The 21,023-nt window shown below is 43.1% G+C and overlaps 1 long non-coding RNA gene across 1 annotated transcript; it reads right to left on the bottom strand.

Moving 5' to 3' along the window:
• Nucleotides 1-1,942: 1,942 nt before the first annotated feature.
• On the bottom strand, nt 1,943-20,798 carry LOC116974286. Its single transcript, XR_004412329.1, has 3 exons — nt 20,788-20,798; nt 16,586-16,591; nt 1,943-2,060 (listed from the first exon to the last, which is right to left on the bottom strand). It is a non-coding gene; the product is annotated as an uncharacterized LOC116974286 (long non-coding RNA).
• Between the last annotated feature and the right edge of the window lie 225 nt (nt 20,799-21,023).

The following is a 21,023-nucleotide window of genomic DNA, read 5'->3' as shown; positions in this document are numbered from 1 at the left end:
ATACATTTTCAGGCTTCTTGTCCTCCTTTAAATTGTGTTCCTTAAACAAATCTGCTTTTTCTGTTATTCCTATTTAAATTAGGCTATGCATCAGTTTTGTAATAATATCTCTCAGCTTGTTCTTAAAACATTTTTTTTACTGAAAACATAGCTCCATTCATTTCTTGATAATGACTTTCACAATGAAACCTCTAAACTTAACGATGTACATCTCATATTGTGTCTCAGAAAGCAAGATGTCATCAATCAATGTCAAGCTTACATGTACTGTAGCTAATGCAAATAATATAAATTCTTATGACTCAATTAGGCATTGTCAAGATTTAAAATATGGTTTAATCAGCAGTGCCTGTCTCTTGTGCAATTAACAGCAACAACCTCTAGCTTCATCAACTGTCTCAGATTGCAAACAATATCAATATGAGTGAGAGGATTACACTATATCACCGCTAAGAATCGTGATGTAAGGATAATCTCATACATCTCGCAGAGATCAAAGGTTCAAAGGTTCTTTATTAGTCACATACACCAATTGGTGTAGTGAAATGTGTATTGCCATTGCAGCACATAAAAAAGAAAACAACATAACAATAATAAAGAAATTTAACATTAAAAAAACATCCCCTCCCCAAAATGGTTCCCATTATGAGGGAAGGCACAAAGTCCAGTCCCCATCCCCATGTCCACCCATAGTCGGGCCTATGGAGGCCTCCGCAGTCGCCTTTACGGAGGCCCGATGTTTCAGGCCGTTCTCGCTGGATGATGGTGCTCCGGTGTCGGGAGAATCCTCACAGCACCTTGGGAAACCTGGAACGGCCGCTTCCTTGCCGGAGACCGCGGCTTCCGAAGCCGACAGGCCGCGCTGGATGGAGCTCCACCACTGGCGATCTTAGCGAGAGATCCCAGGCTCCCGATGTTTAAGGTCAGCGCCGCCGCCTGCGGCTGGTCGCTCCACAGTCCCACAGCTCTGCGATGTTTCATCGGTGGTCTCAGCTCACCGGAGTTCCAGCGTGGTGACCCGGGCAAGGCATCCGCTCCACGATAGCGCTCCAGCGCTGCTCCACCACCGATGCCGAGGTTCTGAGCGGTCCCCTCAGGAAATGCCGCTCCAGGCCCGCTGGTAGGCCGCGAGGACGGGTCGAAGGTGCAGCCCGGATAAAAGCCGCCTCTCCGACCAGGTAGGGACCCTGAAAAGCAGTTTCCTCCTTCCACCCCCCCCCCCCCCCCCCCCCCAGCCTCACGTAAAAAAGTCGAGAACTCCGAGAAAAAAAACCCTCAACTAACTAAAAATAAAAAGAGATGAAAAAACGGACAGCTTCAGGCTGGGCAGCCATACCATACAGTACGGCACCCCCTAGATCCAGCAGGTCGCCGTGATTTAACATAGTCACAAGACCGATTTAATTTGGCTCATTTCAAAACTGAAAGGAGTTCATATCCTGAGCTCACCCTCTACTCTTGTCTTCGAATTAAATTCCCTAGCCTGAGCCTTTAATGTGGATTCCTGCACACCAGGGCATGGTTAAAGGAGGATCAAAGCTGCATTTGCACATGTGTGAATGAGCTAAACCCTGCTGGTCCTAAGGGAACTACAACATTCAGTTGCTCGTGGGCAGGTAAGTCGCACCTTCAATTTGTGATGAACTGAGGGATGGACATATCTGTGATCAACATCCATCCCTCAGTTCATCGCAGACATATGGTGCGACTTACCAGCCTACTAGACTTGTGTCTATGGTCCACATTTGTTGCCTCTCCATCACTGGCCAGAATATCAGTTCATGGTCATAAGTTATAGGAGCAGAATTAGGCCATTTGGCCCCATCAAGTCTACACCGCCATTCAATTATGGCTAATCTAGCTTTCCCTCTCAACCCCATTCTCCTGCCTTCTCCCCATAATCACTTACAACCGTACTAATCAAAAATCTATCAATCTCTGCCTTAAAAATATCCATTAACTTGACCTCCACAGTCTTCTGTGGTAATTAATTCCACAGATTCACCATTAAGAAATTTCATCTCATCTTCCTAAAGTACATGCTTTTATTCTGGGGCTATCTGGCCTCTGGTCCTAGACTCTCCCACTAGAGGAAACATCCTCTCCACATCCACTCTATCCAGGCATTTCACTATTCAGTAAGTTTCAATGATATACCCCCCTCATCCAGTAAGTACAGCCCCAATGCCTTCAAATGCTCATCCGATGCTAACCCAATTATTCCTGGGATCATTCTCGTAAACCTCCTCTGAACCCTCTCCAATGCCAACATATTCTTCCTCAGATATGGGGCCCAAAACTGCTCATTATCATATGGGATACAATGGGAGAGCCTGGAGGTGTGGAGATTTTCCTGCATCACACTCTGCAATCTTACAACATCCCTCTTGTTGTTTATTCTTTAATTTTACTTTCATTTCATTTTACTTTCATTTCATTCCGTAGAATGTTTGTGATTTAAATGAATTTGTTTACCTATGTTTTAAATTTTTACCTACGTTTCATATTTTTTAAATTATTTGCAGCAATTTTAATGGGCTTTAAATGTCTGTAGATATAGGCGTGGACAGGAGGTTAGGCTCTTTCCCTAGCCTTGCCTCTCATTATTGGTTTGTTTTGTCACGTTTACTGAGCTACATGAAAAACGTTGTGTTTAGTGCTATCCAGATAAAAATATCCATATGGGATTACAATCAAACCTGTACACGTGTAATACCATACATGGTACAAAATCATATATAAAACATATCTCTGGGAACAGCATCTCAGAGGCACCCAGTCTGAGACCAATCTTGCTGCCTGATTTCCTACAATAGAATCAACTCATTCATCCTTATGCATGTGGACCAAGTACGTACAATGGAGCAGAAGCCGCAAGCAATGGACTGATTCCAGCTTAATTTGGCTCAATATTATCCTGTTTATTGCCTCAGTGATCCATGGGACTTGCAGGACAAAATAGGAAAATGTTTAAGGTGAGTGCAGAGAGGGCTCATCTATCTGCTGCCACTGTCCTGCTCCTATTGCAGGATATCAGATGCTTTTCCTCCATCTGACCATGACACAGTAGCAGAATTAGGCCATTCGACCCATCGAGTTTGTTCCACCATATGATCATGGCTGATTTATTTTTCCCTCTCAATCCCATTCTCTTGCTTTCTTCCCATAACCTTTGACAACCCTTCCTAATCAAGAATCTATCACTCTTTGCTTTAAAAATACCCAATGTCGGTCTCCACAGTTGTCTGTGGCAATGAATTCCACAATTTTGCCACCACTACCTCTGTTGGACTCCTCCTGTATCGTAGAATCATTGAATCCTGCATACTTGTCCTCAACAGCAATACCTGTGTAAAAAATATGTGCCTGGACGACAGGTAAATCTTCCCACATTGCTATGATTGTTTGAAATGTATATTTTGCAAGACACGAACATCAATGAAACCAAATCCCAAATTTTCTTATCATTTTCAGCTGTTTATGTCATATTACCTGGCATTTATTAATAAGTGCAGCATAGGTTCATGAGATTGATCCCTGGGATGGCAGGACTGTCATATGAGGAAAGATTGAAAAGACTAGGCTTGTATTCACTGGAGTTTAGGATGAGGGGGCATCTTATAGAAACATATCTATCTATCTATTATATAAAACTCTTGCCCCATCCGTCCGGCTGGCGTCCGGATCCCTTCCTGCCTTTCGATTCGTTCCCGCCGTGCGATGTCACAATGCCCGATGCTCGCAGACGTCCCCCCCCCCCCCCCCCCCCCATTCACTAATTTTGTCGCCTCCTGCTGGCCAGCGACCATAACGGCTGCTGCCGCCCGCAGCACAACCTCAAGCGACGCCATTTAAAAACGGCCTTTCGGGAACGGCTCTACTTCGAGGACCACGTCTCCCGTGGGGGCTACGGGTAGGCAACGGCTGCGTTGGGGCATTACACTTTTAAGGCTCTGTGTGTGGGGATGCTTCGTGTGTGTGATGCCGCCCCGCTACCCCCCCCCTCCCCCCCCCCCGCGTTGCCGAGACGGACCCGACTTCGACGACTTCAAGATACGCTATTTTAAGATGGCCGGGACCCTACTTCGACGACCACGTCTCCCCTGGGGGCTACAGGTAGGGAACGGTCTTTATACACTTTTCCAACTCTGTGTGTGGGGGTGGTTAGTGTGTGTGATGCCGCCCCCCCCCCCCCCAGTGGGGGCTATGGTTAGGGAACGGCTGCGTTGGCTAAAGGGATCAGGGGGTATGGAGAGAAGGCAGGTACATCACTCCCCCTCCGCTCTCCCTCCCCACTCTTTCCCCTCTCTCCCCCACCCCTCTCCCTCTCCCTCCCTCCTCCCCATCTACCCCATCCCCCTCCCCCCTCCCCCACATCTCTCTCCCCATCTCTCACCCCCTACCCTGCTCTCCTTTCCCTCCCAAATCTATCCCGTTTCCTCCTCCTCCTCTCCCCTCCCTCCCCTCTTCTCACCCCCCCCCGCAAAACGCCGTTGAGGAAACAGACCCAACGGGTCTGCACTTGGTCTAGTATACTATTAAAACTCTGTGGCTGCCGCCTGCTGTCCGGCTGCCTTTCTGTCTTTCGATTCGTTCCATCGTGTGATGTCACAATGCCCAATACTCGCAGATGTCCAATTGGAATGGCCGATGCTCGCAGATGTCCAATCGGAATGGATCCATTTACATGTACGGCTGTCGGCTGCATTTCTTCCTTTGATTCCTTGCCACGCCGAATCCAGACGCGCAATCGCCGAGATCTTTTCCATTTCGGTAGAGATTTCACTTTTCTTTCTAAGTATCCGCTCCTCATTACATTTCGTCGTGTTTAAGTACACCTTTTTAATCAAATCCTTCTCCCCCCCCCCCCCACCCCCCAATATTTCACAAATAAACTGGCTTCTCACCCATAGAAGCAGCCGTTTCGGTAGACATTTCACTTTTCATTCCAACTATCCACTCATTAGATTTCGTTATGTTTATCTCCACATTTTTCATTCTCCCCCCCCCCCCCCCCCCACTCACTCATTTTGTCGCCTCCTGCTGGCCAGCGACCATAACGGCTGCTGGCGCCCGCATCTCGCCTCAAAGACGCCATTTAAAACCAGCCGCACTGCTCATTCCTGAGCCGCTTGAGTTGGAGGACCACGTCTCCCGTGGGGGCTACGGGTAGGGAACGGCTGTGTTGGGGGAGCAGACCCAAAATTATAAAAGGACTGGACAAGCTAGATGCAGGAAAAATGTTCCCAATGTTGGGCGAGTCCAGAACCAGGGGCCACAGTCTTCTTAGAATAAAGGGGAAGCCATTTAAGACTGAGGTGAGAAAAAACTTTTCCACACAGAGAGTTGTGAATTTGTGGAATTCCCTGCCACAGAGGGCAGTGGAGGCCAAGTCACTGGATGGATTTAAGAGAGAGTTAGATAGAGCTCTAGGGGCTAGTTGAGTCAAGGGATATGGGGAGAAGGCAGGCACGGGTTATTGGTTGGGGACGATCAGCCATGATCACAATGAATGGCGGTGCTGGCTCGAAGAGCCGAATGGCCTCCTCCTGCACCTATTTGCTATGTTTCTATGTTAATTGTGAAGGAAGAAAAGATAACAATCAGCAACTTATTTTCAGACAATATGTTGCATTAGCTGGTGGAAGATACCTTGGCAAGGCTATCATTTTGGTCAGTACAGATTCTCCCTCGTGACTTGCTAACCTGAAGTGGAAGTGCCAGTAAACAGAAACTGTCAAAATGGATGCCTGTTTTCACGGTGCTTCCCTAACACATACAATAAAACTTCCAGAAACCACCAATGCGATAAATGACCATCATCTGTTTCTTTCTAACGATAAATGACCATCATCTGTAATTGTATTGTATTGTAAAGTAGCCAATTATGGGATGCTCGGTTGCTAATATATTGGAAGCAGTACATTGCAGGGAAGTGTTTCCGTGATGGTTTTCGAGCAGCATTCCTGGACTTTAAGAGCACTTACTGATATATTGTCTTGGTTCACCAGGGTGGTGTATCAGAGACTGCAAAATAGCAGTGACATAAAGCAGAGATAGCCTCTCAGGGTTGAAGATAAAGACCTCACTTGTTTAATTATCTATGTAGCTAATGAGTTTGCTTTAAGGACATCTATTTTCCCCACTCTAAATGTGAACATCTAGAAGCTGCTGCCTGATATGTCTTGATCTTCCAGAGGATACGGATCCCGCATAACTGCCCTGCCAACAATCTGGGAGCTGAACTCAATGAAAAGGCATGAACTTGAGTCACTTGGCCCCTAGTTCCCCATTCAATTTGCCAGAAAACTCCACGGTTACTGCAATCGTGATGAATTTTTAATGACAAATGGAAACTGAACAACCTCTCTGGCCCTTTATATGGATATGGAGGTTTAAAACAACTAAACCTCTGTTTACCTTAATTCTGTATGATTTACCTAATCATTGTTTCGCTTATAATATAAGATTCCAACCTGATACAACACACTTCCTAAATGAGAGCTCATTCTGACTTTTGTACTCCAAGCGTGACCACTCTCACCTTCAATTATCTAGTGGGGTGATAAGATTTCCTTTGGCATTGCTTGTGGTGCAGTGTGTGTCACTGCAAATGGACAGTCTTGTGACCACCTCCTGCTAACTAGTCCACCCTTCACTGAGGTAATTGTACAGAAATACAGGGGGCAACGCTCTCTCCTTTCCACGACCTCTCTCTCTGCCTGCATACTTTACAATAAACGCCTGCACGTAGTAAAGTGTTAAAGTGCTGAAACAAGGAACTGCAGATGTTTAAGGAGGAACTGCAGATGCTGGAATACCGAAGGTAGACAAAAATGTTGGAGAAACTCAGCGGGACAGGCAGCATCTAAGGATGTGAAGGAAATAGGCAATGTTTCGAGCCAAAACTCTTCTTCAGACTAATGTGAGGGTGGGGGAAGGGGGGGAGGGGGGGGGGCGGGAAGAAGAAAGGAAGAGGAGGAGCCAGAAGGCTGAGGGAGAGCTGAGAAGGGGAGGAGATAATTGGGACTAACTGAAATTAGAGAAGTCAATGTTCATACCGCTGGGGTACAAACTGCCCAAGTGAAATATGAGGTGCTGCTCCTCCAATATCCGGTGGTCCTCACTCTGGTCGTGGAGGAGGCCCAGGACAGAAAGTTCGGATTTGGAATGGGAGGGGGAGTTGAAGTGGTGAGCCACCGGGAGATCAGGTTGGTTATTGCGAACCGAGCGGAGGTGTTCGGCGAAGTGATCGCCAAGCCAACACTTGATCTCACCGATGTAGATCAGCTGACATCTAGTGCAGCGGATGCAATAGATGATGTTAGAGGAGGTGCAGGTGAACCTCTGTCGCACCTGGAACGACTGCTTGGGTCCTTGAATGGAGTCAAGGGGGGAGGTAAAGATACAAGTGTAGCAAGTCAAGGGGGGAGGTAAAACGACAAGTGTAGCATGCAGATGTTAGTTTACAACAAAAAACTGCAGATAGTTTACAACAAAAAAAGGACCCAAAGTGCTGGAGTAACTCAGCGGGTCAGGCAGCATCCCTGGAGAACATGGATAGGTGACGGTTTGGGTCAGCACCTTTCTTCAGATTGAATGTGGTGGGGGGAGGTGTTGACAAAAGCTGGAAGAGAAGAGGGGCAGAACAGAACCTGGGAAGTGATAGGGTTAGGAGGGATACAGGTGAGGGGGTGTTTTAATCAGCTTAGATCAGCAAGGAGAACATTGGAATAGCTGAAGTTGCAAGGTTGAAGGTTTCAGCAATAAAGGTTGAGGCAGCGTTCCATTGCCATGGTTTGAGAGGTAGTTTCAGCAAAGGAATGTCAGAGATCGGAAGGTAATCTCAATATCATAATGACATGGGGGTCGAGAGTTGCCAGACTCAGTCTTGGTCTTGGATAATTGACAAGGAGAGTGTCAGAGTTGACATCTAGGAAAAGCAATCTCAGGCTTTTTTTTGTGGAAATTTGGAGGAAATAGACAAGCAGTCTGACAACTTAGAATTAGTGAAAGGGTGGAGGAGGCATTCTCCACATTAGATTGTGTTTATTATACCTGATATAGTCACATGCAAAATAAAAGTAACTAATAAAAAAAGTACAAATGGCAAAAAATGTCAATAGTCCATAAAAATTTGAAAACAAGAAGATAAAGCATTTGTGAAATTTAGACAGTGAAGGTGAAAAAGCTCTTAACATCAAGAAATCTCACACTATCATTTTCTTTCAATCAATTCTCCTAATAATCAATTATTAGTTAAAAACAAGAATTTTGGCCCATTTTTTTTCCAAATGTTTGTATTTGAATCATTCTTTAAGTCGCACTTTACTAGAGTGAGTATTGTCCGCATTTTCTAGGTTTGCATTTACCACAGACACTTTATCCCCAATACTGGAAAAAAATTTGGTTTCAAGAGCGGACTTGTTTCAGATTTTGATTGTCCCGACCAAGTGATTTTATCTTTCTGCTCTTCTTTGATATTGTTTTATGTTTTAATTCATATCTTTAACCATAAAACAACCGTCACACATGTGAACCATTGTTTCTTTTCCCAAACTGCATCTTTTGTATTTTTTCAAAGCAAAATATTGTAGCTTGACATATTCTAAATTCAGCCAACCTCCACAACCATATTTCTGTTTATATTTCCGATCTTGCTATGATTGCATGGAACCTTTCATCAACAGTATCCATTGTACATTATCATCTCTATTATCATCAGCAACGATTCTGCCTTTAGACTTCATGTGTCTTAGATTTTCTCCATGGAAATGTTTGATTGCTTCTCATATTTCAGGATTCGTCAGCCTCTCTATGACCTGCAATGTCTCTGTCATGAAAACTAATTTGGGGATTTATAGAATTCTTTACTGCAATCAATTTTCCAATGATTGCAGATGGATTTTACATGTCCATGAGACCGAGCCCACCGCACTTACAATCAGCATATAAAATCCCATTGGAGGTGTCATTCGAAGGCACAAAATACCTTTGACTTTCATTCTAAAAATTCTTAAAGATCTTGGAGGGATGTTACACTCTTTCAAACTCTAATATTGCAGGTTGGCTCCTTCTCGATTCAGTTCAGGTCAATTTGATCTTCATGATATTTCCTAAAGTTACCAGGTGTAATAAGATCAAGGCATTGATTCATTGTCTAACTTTCTATTTAGTTGTATACATCTATATTGTCTTTTGCCATGACCTTTTGTTGACATTGTTGTATTAAAAAAAAAACTGTCATTGTGAAGTATTTGGTTATTCTGTTGAGAGCGTGAAATTGGAGTAGTTAATACCAATAAATCTTCCTACCTTCCTTATCTAGAGTGGATAGTAATAAACCTATGATCATCTTTACAAACAATGGTGATGATGCACGGAACTGCTGATGCTGGTTTACAAAAAAAAGACACAAAGTTCTGGAGTAACTCAACAGGTCAGGCAGCTTCTCTGGAAAACATGGATGGGGATTCAGGTCGGCATCATCATCAGATTGATTGTGGGGGCGTGGGTGGGGTGTGGGGGGGGAAGCTGGAAGAGAGGTGGGGCTGAACAAAGCCTTGGAAATTATACGGTTAGGGAGACAGGTAAAGGGGCTGTTAATTGGCAGATGATTGAGCAAAAGCCTGAGATGAAAACACAAAAAGGCTTTCTTCCCACCTCCCACGTAAACCTCATTACTGCTTAACCTCCATTTTCTCTTTATCAAGGTATTTTTTAAAACCCACTTTTGTTAATTGTCAAAATGCCATTAGTGCTTGGACTTCTTCTCTTGTATGATTCAGTATCACATTAAGCTCTTATGTCACTTTGGGACATTATAACATATTAAAAGGAGCTGTTTTCTATCATAGGCATTGTGAAGAAGATTCCACAGTAACAACAGTGAAAGTAATATTTAAATGTGCTGGAGTAACTCAACAGTGGTAGAGATGACGCACTCACGGCACCATAGACCTGGGCTTGATCTTGACTATGGGTCTTGTCTGTTTGGAGTTTGTACTTTCCCCTTGGATGGGAATAGGTTTTCTGTAGGTGTTCTGGTCTTCTCCCACATTCCAAAGATGTGAAGGTGTGTAGGTTAATAGGTTTCTGTAAATTGCTCCTAGTGTGAAGGATGCAATAGTGAGATAACATAGAACTAGTGTACGGGTGATCGTTGGTTGGCACAGACGCGATTGGCCGAAGGGTCTGTTTCCACTGTATTTCCAAACTAAACATGGGTTGGCGATGTATCGGTTCGGGACCCTTCTTCAGACTCCTGATCTGAACCATCGCCTATCGCGAGATGCTGCCTGACCTACTGAGTTACTCCAGCACTTTGTGTTCAACATAAGATTCCTGCATTTGCAGATCCTTGCATCCACAGAGTAACGTTTATATTTGAGTTATGACTCCTAGGCTTTTTAGTATGGATGTAATGGATTTGCTGGTTCTAACGCCCAACTTCATAAAAGTAATTGGTGTAGTGGGAGTTTACAAGGTCTTATTTTATGACATTTTAGCTTACCAATACTGTTGTGAGGCTATTAAATGTAGAAGGTGAACTTTAGCACTTGGAGTACTGAGAAACAGATGAGGGAGAAGGGTCTCCATTACCCTGCCTATCCTGGACCATGCAGCATGTCCTTCTGATCAGAATTGTGCACTTTCCCCAGATTTATACTCTTGCTATCCTTAAGCCAGCTACCACTGAATGTATGATGGCAACAAATGAATAGCCTTTTGATTCTTGACTGGGATGTACTTGCTATCCTTTTGCAGAATGATTCCTTTTCAGAGTTGAGACTGGACATTCACTATGTGTGTGTGTGTGTGTAGAACTCTAGGATCTGCTACTATATGTGGCAGTGGCTTTCAACTTCAATGGACCTTGGAGAAGCAGATTTTATGGGGTTTGGAAGTTTTATCAGACAGCAAAGAAGTTTGCTAATGTCTCTCCACCCAGCCACAACCTTTCAAATTATATCGTTTTGGGTAATTTACAATGCATATTCTAACCAAAGAATGTTTAATGTGGCTGTTTAAAGACTTGGATTTGTGAATGTATTTATTTTCACATGAAATATTCTTTACTCAATATATACTCATTAATAATGGATGGCATGTGTTATGTGCTTCATTGCAACCCTTGGTTAGTACTTCAAAATATAGTGACAAATAAACACTTTCCTTTGTAATTGTAAGTGTTAACATAAATTTAAAGGTATGCTTGAGTGTGATAAGAATCTGAAAATCGTATCCCCTCATTTGCTTATGGCTTTACTGTGATTAGTCACCACAAAAATGTTTGTAGTAGTTTAAAAAAATCATCACTTTTCTATATTTTTGGCTAAGGCTAATCTTTTCTAAGGAACGGGTCTGCAGCAAAGATTTAAGGAGAAAATTCCTCCTCGAGTAGCCTTTCATTGAATTTCTTCCATTTAACAAAAGGAAGTCAATTGCTTCTACAGGGTGGATTGATACAACCATCTATATTACTAAGTCTGATCTTGACCACTTCCTGTTGTTCTGTATATTGATTTTAGAAAAAATCGCTGCCACTTACGGCTGTGATTTATGGCCATCTTACTCAGAGTCCCCCTCCGCTGCGCAGGACAAGAGGATTTTTTCGATGAAAAATAAAAGAGTTATTAGTGTTTAAAAAATGTTGAGATTCTCTCTACTGAAGGCCATGCCCCTTCCTGAGGGACTATAAAACCTGGAAGTGTTGAGTGTCTCAGTCAGTCTCTGAAAGATGGGGGAGCGAGAGGGTCACGTCTCTCAATCTGAGCTGTGAATAACACTGAACACATGTTTACAAAACTGTGAGTGGTTTTACTGACCTGTCAGTGCCCTTAATGTGGTTTGAAAATATAGTTTGGAAATGCTAAAGCTGTGTTGCCTTTGGTTTGGAAATGCTAAAGCTGTGTTACCTTTGGTTTGGAAATGCTGAAGCTGTGTTGCCTTTGGTTTGGAAATGCTAAAGCTGTGTTGCCTTTGGTTTGGAAATGCTAAAGCTGTGTTGCCTTTGGTTTGGAAATGCTAAAGCTGTGTTGCCTTTGGTTTGGAAATGCTAAAGCAGCGTTGCCTTTGGTTTGGAAATGCTAAAGCTGTGTTGCCTTTGGTTTGGAAATACTAAAGCTGTGTTGCCTAATTAAAGTTGCCTTGCCTAATTAAAGTTGCCTTGCCTTCTATATCATTAAAAGTCTAGTCATGGCCACTTCCTGTTGGTGCTTTTGTGATTTTCGAAAAACCGCTACCATGTACGGCTGTGATTTTTGCCCATCTTACTCGGAGCCCCCCTCCGCTCATCAGGTGCTGAGGATTTTTCCCATCGATGAAAAGTAAAAGAGTTATTAGTGTTTAAAAAATGTTGAGATTCTCTCTCCTGTCAATCATGTCATGAAGGCCACCCCCCTACTGGTGGGAGGGGGGAGGAACTATAAAACCCAGAAGTGTGGGCATGGCTTAGTTTCTGCAAAATGGAGGAGGGAGAGGTCACGACTCGCTGTATTTAGTGGTCTTGCACCCTGCTTGAAATGGTATGAAACTGCATTTGAATGTGGTGGCCTTGCACCCTGCATGAAATGGTATGAGACTGCATTTGAATTTGGTGGCCTTGCACCCTGCTTGAAGTGGTAAAAAACTGCACTTGAATTTGATGGCCTTGCACCCTGCTTGAAATGGAATTTCAAGGAATAGCCGTGAGTCAACTGTCAGCCCACCAGCCGTGAGTGAGCTGCCAGCACAACAGGCTTGGGTGACTGAGCCGCCAGCCCAAGATTCCACTGGCCACCAATATGTGTTGGGGGATCAGACCTCCCCTGTGATGCCAGGACCCAACGGGTTCCACTTAGTCTAGTAACTTTCTCTATCTGTCCCCGACGAAAGCTCACAATACCACCAAATATCAACATTGGTAGCTAAATTGCTACACAAAGTGAAGTTACAGTTCAACAGTTGCCTACGGCGATCCTCCAGTGTTGCCATTTATAAAGTTATGATCCCACTAGCTTGTCTGGTCTTCCCTAAAAGGTTATATTACAGAAAATTTACTGCTACTTTGAAATTAGAAAACCATAGGTAGAGAAAAAAATGCTTGAAATGGTATGAAACTGCATTTGAATTTGGTGGCCTTGCACCCTGCTTGAAATGAAATTTAAAGGAATAGCTGTGAGTCAACTGCCAGCCCACCAGCCGTGAGTGTGTGAGTGACTGAGCCACCAGCCCAGGAATCCATATGGCCCACAATGTCCATACTAGCTTTCTGGAAATCAGTCCCTTCAGCCCACAACAATCTTACTAGTGCTTCAGAAAGCCCCCCCCCCCCACTGGCTACCAATATTGGAATCCGTGGATAGATGGAATGTTGCGTTGGGGGGATTAGCCTTCCTGTGTGATGCTGTCTAGACTTGGTCTAGTTACGTACTAGGAATTGCATTGTTTCCGCATGCATACAAATGTAATGAAATACACAGCCCAATTAAATACAGTAGATCAAATTTTGCTGAGAAACTAACAATGTGTGAATGACACACACTATTATTTGGAGACACAAGAAAATTCCAGATGTTGGAATCCTGAACAAAAGGAAAAGTGCTGGAGGAATTCAAGGGTTAGTCAACATTAGTAGAGGAAAACGGACAGATGCAAGTTCTGGGTCGTGGCACTTCCTGAAATGCCATCCGCCTATTTGTTCCATGGATACTGCCTGACTAGAAACATAGAAATATAGGTGCAGGAGTGGGCCATACGGCCCTTCGAGACAGCACCACCATTCAATATGATCATGGCTGATCATCTAAAATCAGTACCCCATTCATGCTTTTCCCCCATATCTCTTTATTCCTTTAGCCTTAAGAGCTAAATCTCTCTCTCGAAAACATCCAGTGAATTGGCCCCCACTGCCTTCTGCGGCAGAGAATTCCACAGATTCACAACTCTCTGGGTGAAGAAGTTTTTCTCATCTCAGCCCTAAATGGCCTACCCCTAATGACCCCTGTGACCCCTGGTTCTGGACTCCCCCAACATCGGGAACATTTTTCATGTATTTAGCCTGTCCAATCCTTTAAGAATTTTATATGTTTCTATAAGATCTCCTCTCATCCTTCTAAATTCCAGTGAATACAAGCCCAGTGGACCCATTCTTTCATCATATGTTAGTCCCGCCATCCCAGGAATTAACCTGGTTAACCTACGCTGCACTCCCTCAATAGCAATAATGTCCTTCCTTCTTCTTTTACTTATTGCGTATGGCGTGCATAGCCTAAAGTTGTAGGATAACTTGTTCTATTTGATCTTATTTGATTGTGCATGCCATGTTGATTGCATTCGTCGAAACAGGGCAGACCACGTGATAGTTGCAATCTCCCACCCCCTGTCCTTCCTCAAATTAGGAGATCAAAATTGCACAGGTGTGGTCTCACCAGGCACCTGTACAACTGCAGTAGGACCTCCTTTCTCCTGAACTCAAATCCTCTCGCAATTAATGCCAACATGCCATTGGCCGTTGACTCACTTAGTTCCTCCAGCAGTTTGTTTATTGCACAATATTATTTATTTCCAAATTGTGCTTTAACTTATTGGGAGAAGTTAATACATATTACTCATGAGTTGTGAGTTACCTTTAAATATGGGAGAATTTAAACATGTTGCCATTAACTTTGTGAAAGTAACATCTCAAAAATGTAAATTTTGAAATTTTGAAATGTTTACATTCTTAAGTTTGCTTGTTTTATTTACATAGAAACATAGAAACATAGAAAGTAGGTGCGAGAGTAGACCACCAGGTCCGTCGAGCCCGCACCGCCATTCGCTCATGGCTGAACACTAAACAGACACACTTACCCACAAACAGTAGACACAAGACACAGAACACAAGACACTACCCTTCCCTTTATACCGCTATCACCCCTCTCCACCCCAAAAACCTCGTGATCTCCTGGGGGAGGCAAAAAACCGGATAAAAACCCAGGTCCAATTCGGGAAAAAAATCCGGGAAATTCCTCTCCGACCCCAATCTAGGCGATCGACACTTGTCCAGGAGATCACTCAGGTCTTACTATACTAACCATACCTAGGTCCATATCCCTGCCCTCTCCCCGTAGCCCCTTATCCCCTTGGCAGCTAAAAAAACATCTATTTTAGTCTTAAATATATTTAAAGTTTCTGCTTCCACTGCTCCCTGGGGCAGTGAATTCCATAAATTAACCACCCTCTGGGTGAAGAAGTTCTTCCTCATCTCAGTTTTAAAAGAGCCCCCCCTTATTCTGCAACTATGTCCCCTAGTTCTAGTTTCCCCGATCATTGGGAACATCCTCGGTGCATCCACCCGATCAAGGCCCCTCACGATCTTATATGTTTCAATGAGATCGCCTCTCATTCTTCTAAACTCCAAAGAGTAGAGTTCCAGCCTACTTAACCTTTCCTCATATGTCAATCCCCTCATTGCAGGAATTAATCTTGTAAACCTTCGCTGCACTGCCTCCAGGGCTAGTACATCCTTTCTTAAGTATGGACCCCAGAACTGTACACAGTATTCCAAATGTGGTCTCACTAATACTGTGTACAGCTGCAGCAAGACCTCCGTGTTTTTATACTCAATCCCCCTAGCAATAAAGGCCAAAACTCCATTGGCCTTCCTGATTGCTTGCTGCACCTGCATACTAACTTTTAGTGATTCATGTACTAATACCCCTAGATCCCTTTGCGTTGCATTACAACGCAGCTCCTCCTCATTTAGAAAATAACTTGCCCTATCATTTTTTTTCCCAAAGTGAATGACTTCACATTTATTAGTATTAAACTTCATCTGCCAAGTTGTTGCCCACTCACCTAGTTTATCTATATCCTTTTGCAGACTCTTCCTATCCTCCTCATCCCCTACTTTTCCTCCCATTTTTGTATCGTCCGCAAATTTTGATATATTACACTTGGTTCCCTCCTCCAAATCATTTATATAAATTGTGAACAACTGGGGTCCCAGCACCGACCCTTGCGGAACCCCGCTAGTTACCGGTTGCCATCCCGAGTATGAACCATTTATCCCCACTCTCTGCTTCCTATTTGTTAGCCAATCCTCTACCCATGCTAATATATTACCCCCAATTCCATAATTTTTTATTTTTAGCAATAGTCTTTTATGTGGCACCTTGTCAAAAGCCTTTTGGAAGTCCAAGTATACCACATCCACCGGTTCCCCTTTATCCACCCGGGTTGTTACTTCCTCAAAGAATTCGAGCAGATTCGTTAAACAGGACTTCCCCTTCACAAAACCATGCTGGTTCTGTCCGATGAAGTCATGTTTATCCAAGTGCCCCGTTAGTGTTTCTTTAATAATTGTCTCTAACATTTTACCCACCACCGATGTTAGACTAACCGGTCTATAGTTACCCGCTTTCTGTTTACTTCCTTTTTTAAATATAGGTGTTACATTGGCCATTTTCCAATCCACTGGGACCGTTCCTGCCTCCAGGGAGTTTTGGAAAATTATCACCAATGCATCCACAATCCCCACCGCTATCTCCCTCAAGACCCTTGGATGTAATCCATCAGGCCCAGGGGATTTATCCTCCTTCAGTCTCATTAATTTCCCTAATACCACCTCCTTGGTGATCTTAATAGTATTTAGCTCCTCCATTCCTACCGCCCCCTGTTTATCCAACGTTGGAATATTTTTTGTGTCTTCTATGGTGAAGACTGATACAAAATACTCGTTTAATGCCTTTGCCATTTCCATGTTCCCCACCAACAACTCTCCAGTCTCACCCTCCAATGGACCAACGTTCACCTTAGCCACCCTTTTTCATTTTATATAGCTATAAAAACTCTTACTATTAGTTTTTATGTTGTTTGCTAAATTCCTTTCATAGTCTATTTTCCCCGTCTTAATTAATCTCTTAGTTATTTTTTGCTGACCTTTAAATGCTTCCCAATCCTCTACCCTCCCACTATCTCTGGCTACCTTATATGCCCTTGCCTTCAGCCGAATACTATCCTTTATAGTTTTACTGAGCCATGGCTGACTGTTCTTACCCTTACCCCTTTTTTTCTTCATAGGAATAAATTTTTCTTGAAGGTTATACAGTAGACCCTTAAACGTACACCACTGCTCATGTACCGTCTTATTCTTGAGTCTGCTATCCCAGTCAACTTTGATCAGCTCAGTCCTCATACCTTCATAATCCCCCTTATTTAGACTAAGCACCCTAGCCTGAGTTTCAACCTGCTCCCCTTCTATTTGAATATGGAATTCGACCATATTGTGGTCACTTGTTCCCAACGAGTCCCTAACTATGACATTTTTAATTAATCCTGCTTCATTTCTCTTCTCTTTACGTGAATCGAATCTTTTTTTAATTGTATCTACAGTATCTTGACATTGAATACACACATTCTGACGAATTTGGTTCAAAACCATTCATTCACATTAAGGAGAAGCACTTTTAATCCCGTCAACACCTAGAACCCCTGCTGAAGGAGGGTTTCAGCCCGAAACGTTGCCTATTTCCTTCGCTCCATAGATGCTGCTGCACCCGCTGAGTTTCTCCAGCATTTTTGTGTACACCTGCTACTCTCACTGACCTGTTATCAACTATAACTTCCAGCAATTTACAGTTTAGAAAATGACTGCAATGAAAGTTGCATGAAAAAGTTGAACCAACAAAGCAAGTTTCTGCCCTGTTCTACCAATTCAGCCCCTCTGTATTTCAGAAAGTCTACGTTTGTTACATTACTAATGCCACTTCGATTAAAATAGTTCTGAAGTGTGAGCGCTTAATCGCAATCTACATTAAAACCTGAATCCTGTATACATTTCATTCTAATGACTATTGGAATGGGGTTGAATTTAATTTTGTGTGATCCTATAAAATAAATGATTGAAGGTCAGTATCTGATTATGTCTCAATAACCTCTTTGGGACAAGCTTTGGAATAAGTAAAATAGGCAACTGACTTGCTACCACCTTATATAACAATATAATTTGTGTTTAGAAATTGGATTATGTTTGCCATAAATTTGTTCTTTGCATGATTCAATTTAAATTTAATAAAATACAAATATATAGTTCATTAAAATTTGGGATTTGGAGTCATAGTCAAAGAGTCATACGGTATGGAAACAACTTTCGCCCAACTTGCCCATGCTGACCAAGATGCCCTGTGTACACTAGTCACACCTGCCTATGTTTGACCTGTATCCTAAATCTTTCCTATCCATTTATCTGTCCAAATGCATTTTAAATGTAGTTATAGTCCTTGCCTCAACCATCTCTGCTGGCAGCTCATTCCATATATCCACTAACCTCTCTGTGAAAAGGTTCCCCCTCAGGTTCCTTTTAAATCTTTCCCCTCTTACCTTAAACCCATGTCCTCTATTTCTTGATTCCCCTACACTGGGTAATAGACTGTGCATCAACCCTATCTATTCTCACCATTGTATTATACACCTCTATAAGATCACCCCTCATCTCCTGCTCTTCAATGAATAAAGTCCTAGTCTGCCCAACCTTTCCCTATAGCTCAGGCCTTCAAATCCTGGCAACATAAATCTTATTACTTTTCTGGAAAGCCATCAGGTTCCTTTCTGCATCTGACTTGTTGAAGGACAGAAGAGCCTTGACAAGCATAGTGACATTCAACAGGTGTAACACTTGCTTGGACAACATTGCTGGGAATGAGTTTTGAGCATCCTGTGAGCAGCAATCAGATTGCTCATGGAGAAACGGTCGTTGATATGCCTGACACACCTGCTTCAGCGTTACATAAGGGGGCTTGCCTGAGCAGGATTTATTCATGATATCTGGCACTGGGAATGCAGCTCAGGTAGTTCCGTTTTAAATAATGAACTTTCCCATCACTCCAGATCATCCCTAGGATCCCCACACACCAACCACACCATTCCCTGATCACAACTGTACAACAGGACCAATTTGCCTTTCCAATATACTCCACCCTATATCAGGCCAGGCAGTTATTTGGGCAAGGTGGAGTGAGGCAAAGGTGAGTGATTTGGGGTACAGATGGACGATGAGCATTTAAATCTACCTGTATTTGAATATCCAGAGGCTTTTTGGACATTTTTGTATCATTTTCCAAATGTGGGAAAAATGGCTGATGGATTTTGTTCAGTCAAAGTGAAACATTTGAGAATTTTTGAGAAACATTTGAGATTTTGAACCTTGCCTAGCTCCATCTTAGCAACTACTGTAACTGCTTGGCCCAACACCTGTAGTGAGCACCTGTGTGTTTCCACTTGTAAGATTCCATTAGCACCTATTCTGAAGGTTCAAACATGAGAATAAACTTGAGGTGGGGTTCTCTGGAGGACTTTAGGATGAGTGGGTCAATGAAATGACCCTTCAGCAACGCTGCATGAGGATCAACTGAGAGAGGTTCAACTATTGAATCACAAATTTACAGTTTCTAAACAATTCACTAAGATTTCAGCACTTGATGCCGAAAGAGTGTTCTTTAGGTGATATTAAATTAAGCCCTTTGGCAAGTACCACGTGCAATGAAATTCAAAGATCTCATGATGATAGCAGCAACTGTTAAATCCATCGGTATCCCAGTAAATAGAGGCTTTTTGTCTCATTTCCATTTGTGGGATTTGGCTGTGGGAAAAATGGTCAATGGAATTGTCCAATCAAACTGAAGCATTTGAGACTTTCCAGTGAAATATCGTAGTACATAAATGCAAGCCTTTCTTCAGATTGAAAGACCAAAATTCACATCTGGAAGAGAGAAGCTCAGCTTTCCATTTAATAGGAAAGGTCACAGGGAAGGAGGTTAATGACGTTATGCGTATAAAGGGCAATTGAGAAGCTGCAAATTAACAGTGCCTTTATTCTGAAGAAAATTGTGTGGAATGGAGCAATGCCTATTCAGTTCCACTGTAGTTTCCTTGCAAATGCTCCAGGCAAATGTAGAATTAACTACTTTCAGCTCTATTCCAACATAGATGGCAGATTAATAGACTTCCTCCTTCCCTATGAAATGTCAAGCATATTTCTTGAACATAGTATACTGTAATATATTTTTGATTGCTTTGTTAATGCATTTATAATGTGATGATAAGATCGAGGAGTCTCCTGTTAGAGACACATGGCTTATGGGGAACATGAGTCAGAGCACTGGATTTACTACCCTGTCAGCTTAATTTCAATGTGATCCATTCAAATACAGATCTTTACCAGAAGCATACCAAGCTGTGTTATTTTTGTAACACATCAGGCAAATTCTTTCTCTCGTGGAACATGCTACCTATTTGGGATAGCCATTGACGAAATAAGTGAATATCGATTGGTCAATATAGGTGACCATCAATCAGAGTCATAGTCATAGAGTGATCCAGCGTGGAAACAGGCCCTTTGGCCGAACCTGCCCATACTGACCAACATGTCCCAGCTACACTAGACCCAACTGCACGCGTGTAGCCCATATCCCTCCAAACCTGTCCTATCCATGTACCTGTCTAACTGTTTATTAAACGTTGGGATAGTCCCTGCCTCAACTACTTTCTCTGGCAGCTTGTTCCATATCCTCACCACCTTTGTATGAACAAGTTACCCCTCAGATTCCTATTAAATCTTTTACTTTTCACTTTAAACCAATTGCGGGCTGCATCAGTGAGGGAAGGAAAGCTGTATACAGAGATGTAGTCAACGACTTTGTTGAGTGGTGTGGGCTGAATCTCCTGCAGCTCAACAAAGAACAAGACTAAAGAGTTGGTTGTGGACTTTAGGAGGATAGGAACACCCCTGTCCCCTGTCTCCATCAATAGTGTGGATGTGCAGTTTACCAGGGAGTACAAATACCTTGGAATGTACCTGGACAGTAAACTGGACTGGTCCAGGAACACTGAGGCCCTGTACAAGAGCTGGCTGTACTTTTTGAGAAGGCTCCGCACCTTCAACATCTGCGGTGAGATGCTGCAGATGTTTTACCTATCAATGGTAGCCAGTGCCATCTTCTTCGCGGTCGTGTGCTGGGGCAGCAGGGCGAAGGCTGCGGACGCCAATAGGATTAACAAACTCA

This window comes from Amblyraja radiata, chromosome 1, assembly GCF_010909765.2.
Source record: "Amblyraja radiata isolate CabotCenter1 chromosome 1, sAmbRad1.1.pri, whole genome shotgun sequence".
Taxonomy (NCBI): domain Eukaryota; kingdom Metazoa; phylum Chordata; class Chondrichthyes; order Rajiformes; family Rajidae; genus Amblyraja; species Amblyraja radiata.
This window is presented reverse-complemented; position numbering and strand designations above follow the sequence as displayed.